General features: G+C 34.3%; 1 protein-coding gene across 7 annotated transcripts in view; it reads left to right on the forward strand.

Moving 5' to 3' along the window:
* LOC145287853 (protocadherin Fat 3-like) overlaps positions 1–17,788 on the forward strand; it is a 1,926,363-nt gene that overhangs the window by 142,339 nt on the left and 1,766,236 nt on the right. The window lies entirely within an intron of this gene.

Raw genomic sequence — 17,788 nt, forward strand, 5'->3', positions numbered from 1 at the left:
TGTTTTTGTTCTAATGAAACTAAGTTTAATGTATATGAATCTGAGGTAAATAAATTTATAAGAAAGTTTGCTGGTGAAGGATTTAATAAAAAAGATAAGAGAAAACGGTAAAGTTTTGTGGGATCAGCGTGATGTTTTAAATGATTTCCTGGGAACGAACAACAGATCTGGTCCGTCTAAACACCAGAATTAATGGAACAATATACAAGAAATTGTTGAAATATCGAAATTCTGAGTGTGAAAAAACTATTTTCACGCAGGATAACGCCCCCTGCACAAAAGGCTAAGTATGTAATGGAATTTTTGAACGAGCAATACGTGTATTTTTTGGATTGGCCTCCTCAAATTCCGGACCTAAACCCCATTGAAAACCTATGATCTACTTTGGGGAACCGTGTGAGTGCAAGAAACTCTCAATAGTGAAGATTTGTGACTAAAAGAAGAGTGAGCGAAAGTTTCACGTAATGAATATCGCCATCTCATTTAATCCTGCAGCAGAAGATTCCCTGCAGTTTTAGAAAATAAATGCGTGTTTACTAGATATTAAATGCATGTCCACAAATTTTGGTATTTTGATTGTTGTGTATTCAGCTCGAAAAACATCATATTCTTACCGATTTATTGGAAAATTCAAAATGGCGCCCGACTCTGTCGTTAACACGGTAAGTTTGGGAAAAGGTGTTATAAATATAAAACTAGACGAAATACTATTAGAAACTCGCTCAATATCTATTACCGTGACATAGCTTGACATATATCCGGTGTTTTTTTAATAGTATTTTGTCTAGTTTATTATTTATAACCCCTTTTCCCGAACTTACTGTGTTAAAGAGAGTCGGGCGCCATTTTGAATTTTCCAATACATCGGTAAACAATGTATGTTTTTCGAGCTGAATAAACATGTTACATTGAATAAAAACACGAAAAATATATCCAGTTTGGTAGAAAAGTAACTTATCTTGCTTTTGATAACATTTATTTGTTATATATTTGTTTTTGGACGACTTTTTCGACTCTGTGTACAATAATACAAACCCAAAAATTGTTTGTTTTGCAGCAAAAAAAAAAAAACAATAAATAAAATGAAATATTCGACTTTCTCCAATGAAAATAAAAGTTCAAACACAAATTCACTTACGGTATTTTGATTAAAATTATCCCAAATGTGCAATTATAATAATTATTTTCCGAATGGAGAATTGTTCTTTTTGTTTAGAACATATGTGGACAATCGGTAACTCATATTGGTAGCTATATCTTTTATGCCTGTTAGCATGAACGCGTAGTTGAATACCGGATGCTGTATATACCTACAACTTTATTAGGAAGTGATGTTACGCTGTCATATGCATCGGCCTTCTTTCTCGGTAGCCACGGTTGTACCCCCTCCCCCGAATGTTCTGGAGAAATTAAAAAAAAAAAATTAAACAGTCTCAGATGTTGTCCGCTAGTTTATCTTGCAATCTAAGAATACGACGTTGTTAATAAGGATTTTGGTAAACTAATTATACTATTTGTCTAAAGTCGATGCAGTGGTCAAAGTTGTATAGTAATATTGTTATTTTCAATAGCTTTGAAATAGTGTGTATATATATATATATATATATATATATATATATATATATATATATATACAATATTTAATCTGATTTCTTGTATAAATGAAACTTTATTTAATAGCTTACTAGCCATAAATATTTTCTTATATATAATATTGCGTACAAAATGTTTGAAATTATTAGTTGTCTTTTTTCATAAACATTCTGATGGAATTTTATTGAGAAATGATAGAATGACAGACGTCATCTTTTTTATTACATTTTCACCCCAAACAAGGCACCTTGCAATTTTGATGTAGGGCCCTACTATCAGGGGCCTAACTTTCAGAGCTACTATGTAGGGAGTTTAGCAGCAAGATGTCTTTTCACATTACACTTGAATGTCTGCATATCAGTACAGTCGAGGAAGCAGGAAACCGGAAGAGAATTTCAAAGACCTGCAGTTCTGGGGAAATAGCTATTAGGGTAAAAGGCTTATTACATCTAGGAATTTAGACTGTGTAGGTGTGGGACTTCGCTGTTTGTCGGTGGTATTTTTGTCGAGGGGGTACAAGGGCCTGTCAAAGCCTCCACCATTAAGGCTGAGTGGAATGCCATTAGAGCTCACATCAGACACGCTCCATGGGGAAATAGCTTTTCTCTTCCAGCAGGACAGTGCGCAAATGAGATTACTGAAGGGTTCAAAGCAGCAATTGAAGCTCATGTTTCTACACGGAAGTTCTATAGCAAACCCCACTCTTCCCAATAGTTCATTTATACATGCGCAGCTGCCATTGCTCAGTCAACATGCACACCGTAGATTTATCTGCCATAAGTCCTGTACAAACAGACAACAGTATATAGAAGCTAGAAATAATTGTAAGAAAGAAGTAGCTACAACTAAGAGGGAATATACTAAAATCACCAGGAAACGCATTGGAGGGCAGAAATTAGGAACGCGTGATTTCTGGAAAATCTACAATAGTGTAGTAAAAAGATGGCAATCAAAAATTCCTCCACTATCCCACAATGATGAGGTAGTTTTCTCAGTTACTGGGCAAACAAACATGCTTTCCCGTCAGTTTTTTCTCAAACTCTACGTTGAACCAAGCAAATCATTCCATCCCTAGTTTTCTTCTGTGGACAAAAACCACGCTAGATGATCTGAAAATCACGCCTTCTCAAGTACATGATATTATCATATTATAAAAAAATCCAGATACCTCAAAATCATGTGGACGTGATCTCATCCTGGCTGTGCTATTAAGAAAATGTTTTGCTGAGGTTGTTCCTGTTCTCTTTAACAAATGCTTTAACGAATCTTGCTTTCCTGCCTGCTGAAAAACTACTAACAAAAACTCTGGAGAAAGAACTGGCTCATTAAATTATCGCCCAATTAGCCTCCTTTTCGCCAAATTTGAGTCCATAATTAATCAAGTTCTAGTCCATCACTTTACAGCTGCTAAACTTCTGTCTGACACCCAATATGGATTTAGGCAAGAAATGATGCCTAAAAAGGAGAATAGGAAATTATTTTTAAGTCAAGATCTTTATATTTTATAGCCACATGTCAACATCAATCTGTCGTCATTTTATCACGAACTGTACGACTCTTAAAATAAAGATTCGTAAAGAAAACTTTCGCAATAAAGACGTGATTTTCACAATTAGAGATATGGATGCATCAATCTATGTATATGTGTAGGTGATTATTCACCAGCATGAATACTTTGTTAATCCTAATATATGAACCGATATTTCGGGATATAAGGCGATCTTTACATTTATAAAAGCATTTTTAAAAACCAATATTTCATAAGATACCGGGTGTTGCAATCTCTAGCTTAGGCTAAACAAACATGGCTTTGTGATTTAGAACTCATCTTAAACAACCTATATATATATATATATATATATATATATATATATATATATATATATAAATTTATTAAAATTTGCTTCAATTTTGTACTTCGTCTCATCTGACAGTCGACTTATACGCCGAAATATACGATGAATGCATTTACTAAAGTGAGTGTTATCAACAAGTGATATATTTTTCATCACCTTCCAACGTACATTTTTATAATACTTTCTAAGCATTAAAAAGCTTAACAGCTTAACTAAGTTTACAAATATGTCTGTTTTAGACGAATGGTGACTATATACTTTTTTATATACGCATTTTTCAAGTAAATAGAATGTACAGCAAAAAATCATTTTAACTATATTACGATTTTAAGATGAAGATTGCTTATTTGGATTCGGATTCTTTGGACTGCAGTTCTCATCTTGATTGTCATGTTTACGTTTCGGCAGATGAAATCTTCGCAATTCGTTATTATGTCCAAGTTCCCGAGTTCGACAATTTGTACCCGCAGGAGGTCGGAGATTACATCGACCGACTTGTTATAAAAATGGCACTCCCAATACTACGATTAAACTATATTCGTTCACTTTATCGTGCTGCTACGTCCTCCCTCATTATCGACTAGGGTCTTACGTTTTAACATGCATAGTAGGTACAACTTGCAATCTTTTATTCAATTTTAAAATTTTCATATATTTGATATCATAAAACAAACCAACTAGGGCGCTAGTTCATACCGAATCAGCATTAGACCTCATATGTACTCAATCGATAATCTTAACAAATATGCACAATAAATTCCATATTATACTACGCAAATATGTGACAATATGATATTTGTCTAAAAGGGGTGGGACGACTGTTCAAATCTGGCATTATGTTCCAATCTCCGCTTACACGATATGAAACACCGATACATTCTAAACACGCTCGATAGAACTTCGAGACGTGTAACCGATCTGAAGCGAAATGAAACCATATCGCTGTTCAATTTCATTTAAGACGCGTGAGAAAAATGCATCAGTCGACATCAGACTACACCTTAAAGTTTATGTAAGACTTCAGGAATAAATCTATATATCAAAATATCAGTGCATATGGGTGTGTTGAATCGTTCTCATATAAAAAATAGAGGTTAAAGAATATATATGAAATAAAAAAGAAAAAATGTGAGATGATTCTTTGGCAGTAACATTAAGAAATTATAATGCAAATTAACAAGCATCACGACCATCAAATTAATATTGACTCTATAAATCTGCTCTTTTGCGCCTAATTTGATGCGAATACATTATTTTCTTACTCTGAAATCTTCCGGATAAAGCAAAGTAATTACAAGTGTTTTAGTGCAGGACTTAGAGAATAATGAGTATAAAACCCTTTTTAAACCTTCAAGTATATTTAATTATAATGATACTGGTGGTAGATCATGAATAAGCTGTGAAAAGTATCACTGAAAGTACAGCAGAAAAGGATGAGTAGTCGGTCACTGCATGTAACACAGCGAAGAGGAAGCAAGCAAGCCAGCTAGTTCTCTGGATACCAATAGATAGCCACCCAAACCGTGGTAGAAAAGGAATGACCCACATCGATAACCTGCCACAGGACACAGGATGGGAAAATGTTTCGGACCTGCAAATTGTCATGTGAGATCGAGAGAACTGGAAAAGTTTTGTAGATTTGGTGGTGAAGCGTCCTGAAAGAGGACGGAGATGAGAATATATATATATATATATATATATATATATATATATATATATATATATATATATATATATATATATATATATATACTAGACTACCCGTGTCCCATTGTTCAGTATGTTATATTAGCTATGGAATTAATGTATGAGCGTGACACTTGTGGCGTAAAGAAAAGTTTTTTTTGTGACATAACAGAAACACCTCTATGAAATTATATTAAAATGAAAAAAAGCATATAGATTTCTAGGAGTCGGTTTGTTTATAATTTATTTTCGAAAAAAAAATTACAGCCATTGAATTATAAGCGGTTTGCCATACTTATAGGTAAATGTGCACTGAATAGATACCATACTACTTAAAGATAAATTCAAATTTTGATATATCTTAATTTAAACGCGAAAAGGCCATTTGGAACGCTGAAAACATACACAGTAAAACAAAACGTTTTATTGCCGCGTTGATTATTCATTTGTAACGCAATTAAAAAAAAACATTATCGGGGTTATTTATTTATGTTGGTAGTGTAGAAGAAAATGTATGAATGTTTTTTTTAAGAAATGTGTATTACAAAATGGAGAAAATTCTTTTAAAAAGAAAGCGGTGCGTAAACCTCCGTTATAAAATGCTCTTATGGTTGTCAACGAGTTAAAGTAAATTTATTAAGAAAATTGCGTTAAAATAACTTAAATGTTACACGACAGTGAATTATGTAAAAAAGAAAAATACAATCTATATATCTATAAAAGTGAACGTGTCTGTCTGTCTGTCTGTCTGTCTGTGTACATTTCCCTACGCAATAACTCTGTCAATTTTTAGTCTATGGACGCGAAATTTGAAATACCGGGTACTGAGATTTGGGAAAATCGATGTGACGGGTGTCAGCCAGAAATTTGGCTGTTAAGGGGTCAAATTTCAACGATTTGACCTTTAAGAACTCTACCAAACTCCTCCTACAATTTTGGGTCTAGACACTTGAAATTTTAGATATAGGTTCCTTGAACCTGGATCTAATGTAATAAAGTGATTTGAGCCCGAAACTATAAATTTTAAGGGGTCATAATAGGGGTCAAATTAAAAAAAAAATTACTCTTTTTTTTTTTTTTGCTCAGCATACACCTCCAAACACCCGGGCAACGCCGGGCTGAAATGCTAGTACAAAATAAAAATGAATAGTAGAAAAGCTGCCAATCCCATGGCTAACCACAAGGAATAAGTGAGTAAACAAACCAGATTTTAATGAAGGGAATATGCTCCCCTGATCCATTTTCTCGACAAACTTGCTTTACTGTTTCAAAGAAGGAAATGCATTTTCAGTTTGAGCATTTATAGCATTAGTCAACCCTACCCACATGATCAGTACCGCAAAAGCTCTGCGTAATTTAAAGATGATCTTCTTGATTTTCCAGAGCGGCTTCCTGTAATTTTGGCGGGACGAGTCTGTTAATTTCCGGTGTGATATCACTCAGAAATAAATGGAGCTAGACGTATAGTGTCATTTCCTAGTGTTTTAAGTGTTATTTTTTAGCAGCTTTTGGCAACGTACGTGTTCTAAACTAGCTACACTGGCCCAGATTAAGACTCGCTGTAAGATAAAACACCACAAATATAAAATGACAATCTTACTACAATGTTCATTCTTAATAACTCTGATAGCGATGCCTGGTATGTTATTTTACAGAGAGAGAAAGTAGAGCGGCCAGCCGACAAAAATCCCCCTATGATATATATATATATATATATATATATATATATATATATATATATAATCAAGCGGTTCTGTCGGTGCATGTGCAGAGCAGTCCCTATGAAACTATTGTCCATTTTTAGTGCAAGCTTAAAACTTGATACATAGAGGATTCCGATGTGTGGAGCAAATTGGATATGTTTTTACTCATAAAAATGTGCTAGGAGTTAAAAATTGCGCGAGAAAGCCGGAGCTGGACGAATATTTTCCTTTCTACGCATGCGCAAATATACATTTGTACGTTTACCTACGTTGATTTGTTTTAATTTTCAATATGCATATGGACTTAATGTGTGTGTATTAAATATATATATACGTAAGTTACGGAATTAAATAAATATAAATTTAGGAATTAAAAGTGTATATGTGTGTATATATATATATATATATATATATATATATATATGGAATAAACTACATATATTTATAAAAAAATTAGGAATTATGTGAAAACACTAAGGAATTTAATACATGCATACGTCTATAATATAAATCGGAGCTATAAGTTTCAATGTATAGTTATGTCTGGTAAAATTTTTCTAAAAATGCGACGGGTTTTCGCGAGATTAGTAAATTTAAAAGGCTGACCCCTCGGACGATAAATATCGAAAAATTGCAGAAACACATTAACTTCACTCTACATTGAAAAGATTTCTAAAGAAAAGAGTCGCTTTTTGCTTATGTATTTTCCTGTAATTACGTTAATTTAGTAGTATTTTCAGTTCATATAGGCATAAAACTTCAGTTATCATTTATTGGAAGTCATTTGAATTATAAAATACGCTATAACACTGTTATTTTTACGTGTTATTCTGTAATCGCCTATATTTAACGTGTTTTTTTTATATTTAAATAATATTGATCGCTTATTAGTTGATGTGTTTACAGAAATAATGACGTCACTCAAAATCAAAGGGTGTTTGCATGTCTGGTCTATCTCTTTTTTGTGTGATAGAAAAAAGGAGTATTGTTCTTTCAAGTTTGTAAATGGCATAAATCAATTGTCTGCTTTTACGTTTTAGTTTTTGCTTTTTCAATATTTTTGTTTATTCATTTGGGATTATTTTTGATGGCGAGGTTTCTAGACGATCTGTCTTCTTGAAGGAGGCGGCCATCTTTTAAACTAATCACTCTTTTGCACAGTTTATGAAGTAAAACATAGCAAAATAAAACTGCGCCACTCCTGTGTTCGAGTACATAGATTAGTGCGTAAATAGATCCATTATCACATGTGTCAAGCCTCACCAATCACATTTTAAAAATGTTTTCGATCGTGTGTGGTGTTTAGCAGACATGCAAAGTTTTTTTTTTTCAAACTATTAGACACCACCATCAATTCTTTATTTAAATATGGGAACTCAGAATCCAACTCTTGCATATGGCAACAACATAAAAAGACTGTTACATGAAATTCACTAAACCATTAAACACAAGTGCAACATCTCTATTGTTAAAGCATTCTGGAATCCTTTAAACTATTTTTTTAATGAAGAGGAATGAGATTTGACTTAATTTGGACTGAATGTATAGGATATTTAAGCATTAAATATATCTGGAAATTGTTTTCCTTGGTCTTGAAATATATTGTCGAGTATTATCTTTTGGAACACAAGTTTCTTTTTAGTTGATTGTAATATGTGGGACAAATTAAAACCTAATATAAAAATAGAATATGTTTTCGAATTAAATGAATCAATTCGAACATCGGTAAAATAATGAACGTTCATTCTCTAATTAAACGTAATAGTCTGATATTTTTCCGTTGTATATTACATGAAAATTTTATTACGTTCTCTGTTTCTATGTGTTTACATTCACGCTATGCCGCTTTCTGGCAAATCTCTATCTCTTTATATATATATATATATATATATATATATATATATATATATATATATAATGCTTAGAACTGTACAGAAGGTCAAAATAGACATTGGTACTGACGGTACCAATGTTTTTCTGATCTTCTGTTCAGTTTTAAATAAAGAAATATTAATCTCTTATATTCAATTTTTTTTTTTGTAATCAAGCACTTTGACGGAATTTTTTCCATACACACTGAACAAATATGTGTGTGTATAAAAGCTGAGTTTTGGCGAGCTGACATTAGTATTGAAAGCCTACATGTTCTATTAAAAATGTGATAAACGACCTCAATATATTCCGTCATCGATAAGAGACGGACTCCGTTAATGTTAATTTGCTTTCCTCTTTTAAAAACGATTGTTTATTCATTCATTTTTATATTTTCTTACTACTCTCTATCCCGTATATTGTATATATGCATGTATTCTATATTGTGTGTAACTGTAACATTTAGTGCAAATAGGTTCTAGCATTCGCACATACATATATAAATGATCTCATCAGTGTCTCAGTCTAAGTCCGATCTTAATCGATGGTCTTCAGACATGATAATTGATATATATATGCGACTTGGATCGAAACAATTTCGGTTAGGTTTTATCCGATGAAAAAAGCGGTTTAGGGATCCAAATTGAAAAATACACTGAACCTTTGATTACATCTGTGCATGCGATAATATATATTACGAGCTTGAAGTTTCATTATTTAACTTTTTCATCGCTCTATTGATGAGACAACGTTATCGACTATGGCTGGAGCGCTAAATTATTCAGTTGCGATTGTAGCTGATGAAAGCCATACTATACTTTTTAAACTTTTGAAATTATTACGACATACAGAGTATTAGTTCTACAACATGAAATCTGTAAGCATATTTTACAATCGGGCAACGACAAGTGGTGTGTGTGTGTATGTATGTTTATATATATATATATATATATATATATATATATATAGGAAATTTATTACTGTGAGTCCAGAATGAGTTTACAAATTGTTTCAGCTAGAGGAAAATCCTCAAAGAGAGGAAAAATCCAACTAGCATCGTCAGAATTCATAGATGGATTTTCCTCTAGCTGAAACAATTTGTAAACTCATTCTGGACTCACAGTAATAAATTTCCTATATACTGCTCTGACTACACATTGAGCACTCTAGTCCGGTTTTTTTCACCACTGGTAAATAAATATATATATATATATATATATATATATATGATCATAGTTATTGATTATAAATACAACACACAGATAAGTCGCTAACTACATAAAAGAAGTGTGTGATGTTCCACTTACCAGGCTGAGTATTGCAATAAATAATATTACTTCTGTTAGTTCAGTGCGAATGTATTTGTGAATAAATGAAACTCGCTCGTGTGTTGTAATATTTATATAAGACTCACTGTGATGTCACTTGTCAACAGGGGCCCCACCGACTTTTAACAAGATGGTCGTAGGTTCAATTCTGACTTGGGACGTATGTTAGTCTAGTCGAACTGAAAAGCTGCGAACAGTGGAAAATTTAATTAAATGTGTGTTTTATTACCATAAAGGATAGGACGTATTATGTAATTTATCATATATATATATATATATGTATATATATATATATACATGGCATTAAGTTACAGAATTCTTCGCGTTTTATCCTCTAAGATTCGCAAAGAAATTAGTTACTTCCTAGCGCAAATTAGGTATTGAGTACTGTTAAAGTTAATACTGAACAGTAATGTGTAGTTTTATGTATGTACATGAAATAATAAATGTAGTATATTGTGTATTTTATATATATATATATATATATATATATATATATATATATATATATATACTAGCATTTCAGCCCGGCGTTGCCCGGGTGTTTGGATGTGTATGTTGAGCAAAAAAAAAGTGGTAGTAGGAAGGCAGGCTTGAGCCCGTGCCGCGAAGGAAGAAAAGAACGGGGGGAAAACGGACGACTTTGCGGTTACGACCACTGGCAAACCTGAAGTAACTCATGTTTAAATTAAGGCTAGACAATCTAAAGGAGAGGATAACTAAAAAAAAATATCGGCGCTAAAAGCGACCCCCCCCTTGTAGAAAAGTGCCCAGTTGAAGGTGAAGATATTAATGTTTTTAGCCAATTTTTGATATTTGTCGTATAAAAGGTCGAACGTTAAAACGATACTGATCTTGGTAAAATTTGTCGCCTCTGTCGAAAGTTTTACGCACACACGCAAACATACATATGTACATTTATATATTAGTAACTGAAAATTTTGGACCCAAACCGATGAAAACGGTTGCCCTATCTCTGAATACCTTTTATGTAAATTTCAAATGTTTAGACCAGAAATTGTCTGAGTAATTTGGTGGAGACCGCAGGGGTCAATTTCTTTTGCATTTGATCCCTATTGTGGCCCCTTAACATTTATTGTTTTGGGCTCAAATCCATTTATTAAGTTGGATCCATGACCAAGGAACCTATATCTAAAATTATCAGTGTTTAGACCCAAAATTGTCGGAGGAGTTTGGTAGAGTTCTCAAGGGTCAAATCGTTAAACTTTAACCCATTAATTGCCAAATCTCTGGCCGAAACCCGATCAGATAGATTTTCCCAAATCTCAGTACCCTTTATATCAAATTTCGAGTCTGTAGACTAAAAATTGACAGTTATTGCGTATGGAAATGTACAGACACGTTCACTTTAGTATCTATATAGATACATAGATAGATATTAGAGAGGAGGGAGGGGGTGACTCACCGATTAGGTGTTAAATTGCCAAGCCTTAGAACCATACGAATAATGATGATATAAAGATGACTTGATTGCTGGAAACAATGAAGTAAAAAAAAAGAAAATAAGATGAACATGTCGATTCGCGTGAGTATATATGTAGGTGTGTGTGTGTGTGTGCGCGTGCTCATGGGCGAATTCCTAGCAGTGAGTGTATGTCTAATCACTACTGACCTACGTGACCTATATATGAAATGCTATTTTAATCTCCGCAATTAACATGAGCGAGCACTTCTCTTTCCCGTTGTAAATGGCTAGTAATTGGTTATCTAACGTTAAACAGTCACGGTTACTTGCATTTTATTTGCTTTAAGTCTGCTCACAATTCACATAAAGTGACATGAACACTGATCAAAGAACAAATATTTAAAAAAATTATTCTTGTAATTATGAAAACAAAACGTTCGCATGCAATTGACACCAGAATTAAGATTTGTCAATCCCTTCTAAATACTACCTCATTATAATTGAATATAAGTAATTAGTGACAGTTATTCAATTGCTATTAATATTTTATATTCTGGGTTTTTCGTTTGTGCGTTCATACACTACATACATACATACATACATACATCACACATTTCTGGGGGGAAACGGTGTATCAATGAAAGTTTGGAGGACAGTATGGAAACAAGGGGGTAAATGATAACATGTATAAAGTGGGAGGTACAATAAGCCTAGGTCTGTTGATCTTCCTTTCATCGGCGGGAAAGTAGGGCTTCAACATCCAGTGCTCTACTGAGAAAGCCCTCTGGTCTAAAGAAAATGCTTTGTTAGCCCCGTCACTATTTTCCTGTTGGGGCGTCTAGGGCAATTAGTAATAAAGCGTAAGAATGCAAAACATGGGAAGGTGAACATCTTAGAACGGTACAGGACGATACGGGCCATACCTCAGTCAACGGAAAACCAGTCTTTTCAATAATGGTCTCAACTCTGTCCAGATTTCCATGGATAAGAGCACCTGTTGAGAGGTATACAACTGCATTAAGTATGAATAAGTAATTTTAGATTACTTCGTCTTGTGTATCTGAGATTTTCTTTAACCTGCTATCAGAATATCTAACCAATAGGTAAAATTTGCTAAAGTTTGGGAGGCATGATCATAAAAGTTAAACGGCACTTTCCTGCGCCGCAAATGATATGCTATCAGTTTCGTTTAGAATTTTGTATATATTTAGAGCTAATTCTTTAAACTTCCGTGCAAAAACCCCACAATAAATTGGAGTGAATAACTGATAGAAATACAAGGGAAATAATAGATACTTGAACAGGAATATCGGTATGATTTAAAGATATAAATTTAAATATTTAAAATTTAAATAATTGACGTTCTGATGGACGTCCACATGCCCGTTTAATACAAAATACAGTTAATATTAAGATCAGCAACAGAAAAGACGACCACGAACACGTTGCTGAATCGAAAGTTGAGTAAAGCAATAGGAGTTAATCATACAGTTATAAGTCAAATTACGACGTAATACGTGCAAGTGTATGCAACCTGATATCCAGCTCTGCTAGGGGGTGCAGCTACTATACAATCCTACACAATGAAGTGTGTGTATATATCGCCACTGCACGATCTGTATAAAGTGCAATACCGAGTGCAGCAGCAAGTCTTGGGAGAATATACCTGAAACAAACAGCTGGTAATAATCCAATATGTCTATGCTGTTCCTACAGTTACGTACATTGGCAATAAAGCTCTTAAACCTGACATAGTGATATGGGCCAAGAAGAATAAAACCAACCTTAGTAAAAGTTAGTGTCCCTAATAACGCTGCACAAAACAGGGCTGAGAGAGGGAAAATATAACGAAACTCCAAGGTATTATGCTCAACATGAAAATAAACTGGAATGTGTGGAAGATCTCTATCAACTCAGTTATATGAACAAGTGGGCGCATGAAAAAAAAATTAAGAACTAATTGACAAATAAACTATGGAAATCAAGTGCGAGAGAAATGCAAACAATTGCATTTAAAGGGACGATTAAAAACTTAGCAAGATTTGTCGGTTTGAATATGAGATTGCGGATGAATGTATCCCACCCATCCTCAGCTTGAAGCTTCAACCCCAAAATCTAGTTTCTGTACGTATAAGACATTATCATTGATCGTGTAGTATTTCCTCATCGTTCAGTTATTAATTTCGAATGGGTCGGATGATTATTGTGGGGATTAGCTTCCCCAATATCTTGTATAGTTAAATTCTTTCTAGAAAGACATCGTGTTAAGGAGTCAACGTGAATGTGGGCAGCATCCTTAAGTGCAATTGTTTCTGTGAAAGGAACTGGACTGAAACATGTCACACCTGGCTTGTGAATATATTTTGTAAACCATTTGTCACTGTCACCGCCCGTCTGGTGTGGCATTAGGATGAGTTTCTTTTCAGGGAAGAATTGACATACAATCGTGTAAGTCATCAGAACTTTGCATAAATAAAAACAAAAACCTGCTGAACACGCGTGTGAAGATTTGGTTTATTAATGCATTTAAGTGTATTTGGCTGATGTGCGTTAACCTACGTGAAATTTCACCTGAGTCTTCATAGAATTTCTTTCACGAACATTGCTTAAAATGATGTGCGTTCTGAGCGCATGTTTATTGTAGCCAAACAGTTTCGCAATATAAAATAGCAACACCACGATTAATCTGCGTAAAATCACCGGATATATTCTCTTTCGTTGTTTCAGTTATCATTACAAAACTTTCCATATTTAAATATATTTGAAAATTGTGTGCTTTCAGCGTTTGATCTCAGAATTAGTGGCGTGTACAAGACTGAGATTATTTTATTTGTTTTGCAAATATTTTGGTGGTTTCTGTGCGCGGGGGGGCGAGAGTTAATGAAAATGTAACCATTTGAGGTTTCTATTAGGAAACGTTTTAAAAATGTCCATAACATCTAAGTATTTTTCATGTTTTAGAAGAATGAAAATAACACCGATTTATATGCTTTTCTTTTACTGAAACTATGCTTAATTTATATATCATATATCTGTGTTCTGCAAACTTCAAAACAATTTAACAATTATTAAAACCTTCGTAGATAGTTTCTGGATGCATTGGTTTATAGTGTGGGCTATATTTAGTCACTTAGAATGATCATGTATAAAATAACCAGTGTGCGTTTCTATTCTTAATGTTAAAGATGAAACGCGGAAAGTTCTGTATAATTTAATTGCTATAATACTTAACCTTCCTTTACTCACGTATTTAGTACTGTACGAGTAAGTATGAATATCGAAACAATAAATATACCCACAGGGTGGAACGACAAGTTGTCGCTCTTAGTACAATAGCACTACACATCAAATCGGGTAAATTGAATATATAGTAGAGCTGACATCTATTTAATGTAGCTGCCTTCAGTTTCCATAACCGTTTCGATACGGGTCCGAAACTGAGATCATGCATGGAACGGCGAATACTCGGCGGATTGCGAGGACCAAGCCGACTTTAGTGTTGATGGAGGTCGTATTTGGGCTAGTCTCAACGTACGACCATACGAAGTATTCAAGTGGGTTTAGGTCAGGGGAGGAGGGAGTCTTGTGAGGAAAGGGTACAAAGTCGTAGCACTCCTGAAGCCAAGCCACGCATGGGTCTCTTTAGACTTGTAGGGTGGCGCCGAATTCTGCTGTCACAACGAAGATCTGCCAGCAGCCACCTAATAGTACAAGGGAACAGACACACTCTTCGGCACATTCAGGTACACTTTGGTGTTGACTTTGAAGATGTGAACAGGCATGACGTGGCTCTCACTTCAGCCCACACCAAATACCATAACCGTGGTCGAAAACTTTGTTTTCATCACCTTGGGCACGTCCCTGTTATTCGTGGCAATTTAGTGAGGCATGCTGAGGGTGCTGGAAAGTGTCCTTTTGTCATAACCTGCATCAGTAGAGAGCATGAGTTGTACAGCGGTGCATCTCCAATCTCACTCGTTGAACATTGTGTCACTTTAATACATGATAGGATGTTCCTATCGCTCTTGTGGTTGTACACAACTTACCAACTAATAGATGGTTTGCAACAAAAAAGGTCGTTTTTCATTAGAAACGGAACTATGTCGGCTTTTCTAGGGCGGCAATTTTATTGTTCCACCTTGTGCGCGCATGTGTGCATATATATATACGCTCCTGAGACTCGAGATATATATCATTTCGTAATTTATAATATTCTGTAGGCACACATATAAGAGATGTTCGAAAAGTAAAGCCTACTTTAATTCAAACGGATAAGATGGAATTCAAAATTCCATTGTTATGACTGAACGTGTGCATTGCTGACGGAAGGTTTCATCAGCATTGCAAATATTGGTATAAGACACTTAGAAATCAATCCCTATCATGGGCGTGTACCAGGAGCAGATACATATCAGGTAATTCCTGGCGAACGTGCATTGAGAATGGTGACTATATAGTAAAATTAAATTCTGGAACACAAGAGTCATTCGTTTAACGCTACACCTTTAATCTTTGATGCTCTTCAAATATTTGAGTTTAAAAATAAGGGCTGTACTTTCTTGATTAAAAATTGCGCTCCGGACGCCATGCATAGCTATCGTTAATCGGTGGCAAAGGCGCAGTAAGAATTGTGGTAACTATATAATAATTCTTATTCTATAAGGAAATCATACTATAAATACATTTCGTATTTCGTCATCTTATTGGTTCTATATTTTATAAATTCGACCGTCGAAATTTCCTTTAATCGAGTAATTCAAAATTAAACATCAGTTACTCGCTCTTTGCATGACATTATATACTGATGATAGGGTACCATTCCACTCAATTGATATTATCATACCATTCCACTCAATTGATATTATCATACCATTCCACTCAATTGACATTATCATACCATTCCACTCAATTGATATTATCATACCATTCCACTCAATTGATATTATCATACCATTCCACTCAATTGATATTATCATACCATTCCACTCAATTGATATTATCATACCATTCAACTCAATTGATATTATCATACCATTCCACTCAATTGATATTATCATACCATTCCACTCAAGTGATATTATCATACCATTCCACTCAATTGATATTATCATACCATTTCACTCAATTGATATTATCATACCATTCCACTCTATTGATATTATGATACCATTCCACTCTATTGATATTATGATACCATTCCACTCTATTGATATTATGATACCATTCCACTCTATTGATATTATGATACCATTCCACTCTATTGATATTATGATACCATTCCACTCTGTTGATATTATGATACCATTCCACTCTGTTGATATTATGATACCATTCCACTCTGTTGATATTATGATACCATTCCACTCTGTTGATATTATGATACCATTCCACTCAATTGATATTATGATACCATTCCACTCAATTGATATTATGATACCATTCCACTCAATTGATATTATGATACCATTCCACTCTGTTGATATTATGATACCATTCCACTCTGTTGATATTATGATACCATTCCACTCTGTTGATATTATGATACCATTCCACTCTGTTGATTTTATGATACCATTCCACTCTGTTGATATTATGATACCATTCCACTCTGTTGATATTATGATACCATCACGCTCTGTTGCTATTATGATACCATTCCACTCTGTTGCTATTATGATACCATTCCACTCTGTTGCTATTATGATACCATTCCACTCTGTTGCTATTATGATACCATTCCACTCTGTTGCTATTATAATACCACCACACTCTGTTGCTATTATGATACCATCACACCCAGATGCTATTATGATACCATTCCACTCTGTTGCTATTATGATACCACCACACTCTGTTGCTATTATGATACCATCACACCCAGTTGCTATTATGATACCATCACACCCAGTTGCTATTATGATACCATCACACCCAGTTGCTATTATGATACCATCACACCCAGTTGCTATTATGATACCATCACACCCAGTTGCTATTATGATACCATCACACCCAGTTGCTATTATGATACCATCACACCCAGTTGCTATTATGATACCATCACACCCAGTTGCTATTATGATACCATCACACCCAGTTGCTATTATGATACCATCACACCCAGTTGCTATTATGATACCATCACACTCAGTTGCTATTATGCTAGCATCACACTCAGTTGCTATTATGCTAGCATCACACTCAGTTGCTATTATGCTAGCATCACACTCAGTTGCTATTATGCTAGCATCACACTCAGTTGCTATTATGCTAGCATCACACTCAGTTGCTATTATGCTAGCATCACACTCAGTTGCTATTATG

The sequence above is a fragment of the Euprymna scolopes genome, chromosome 11 (genome assembly GCF_053919585.1).
Source record: "Euprymna scolopes isolate OS-2025 chromosome 11, ASM5391958v1, whole genome shotgun sequence".
In the NCBI taxonomy this organism is placed as follows: Eukaryota; Metazoa; Mollusca; class Cephalopoda; order Sepiida; family Sepiolidae; genus Euprymna; species Euprymna scolopes.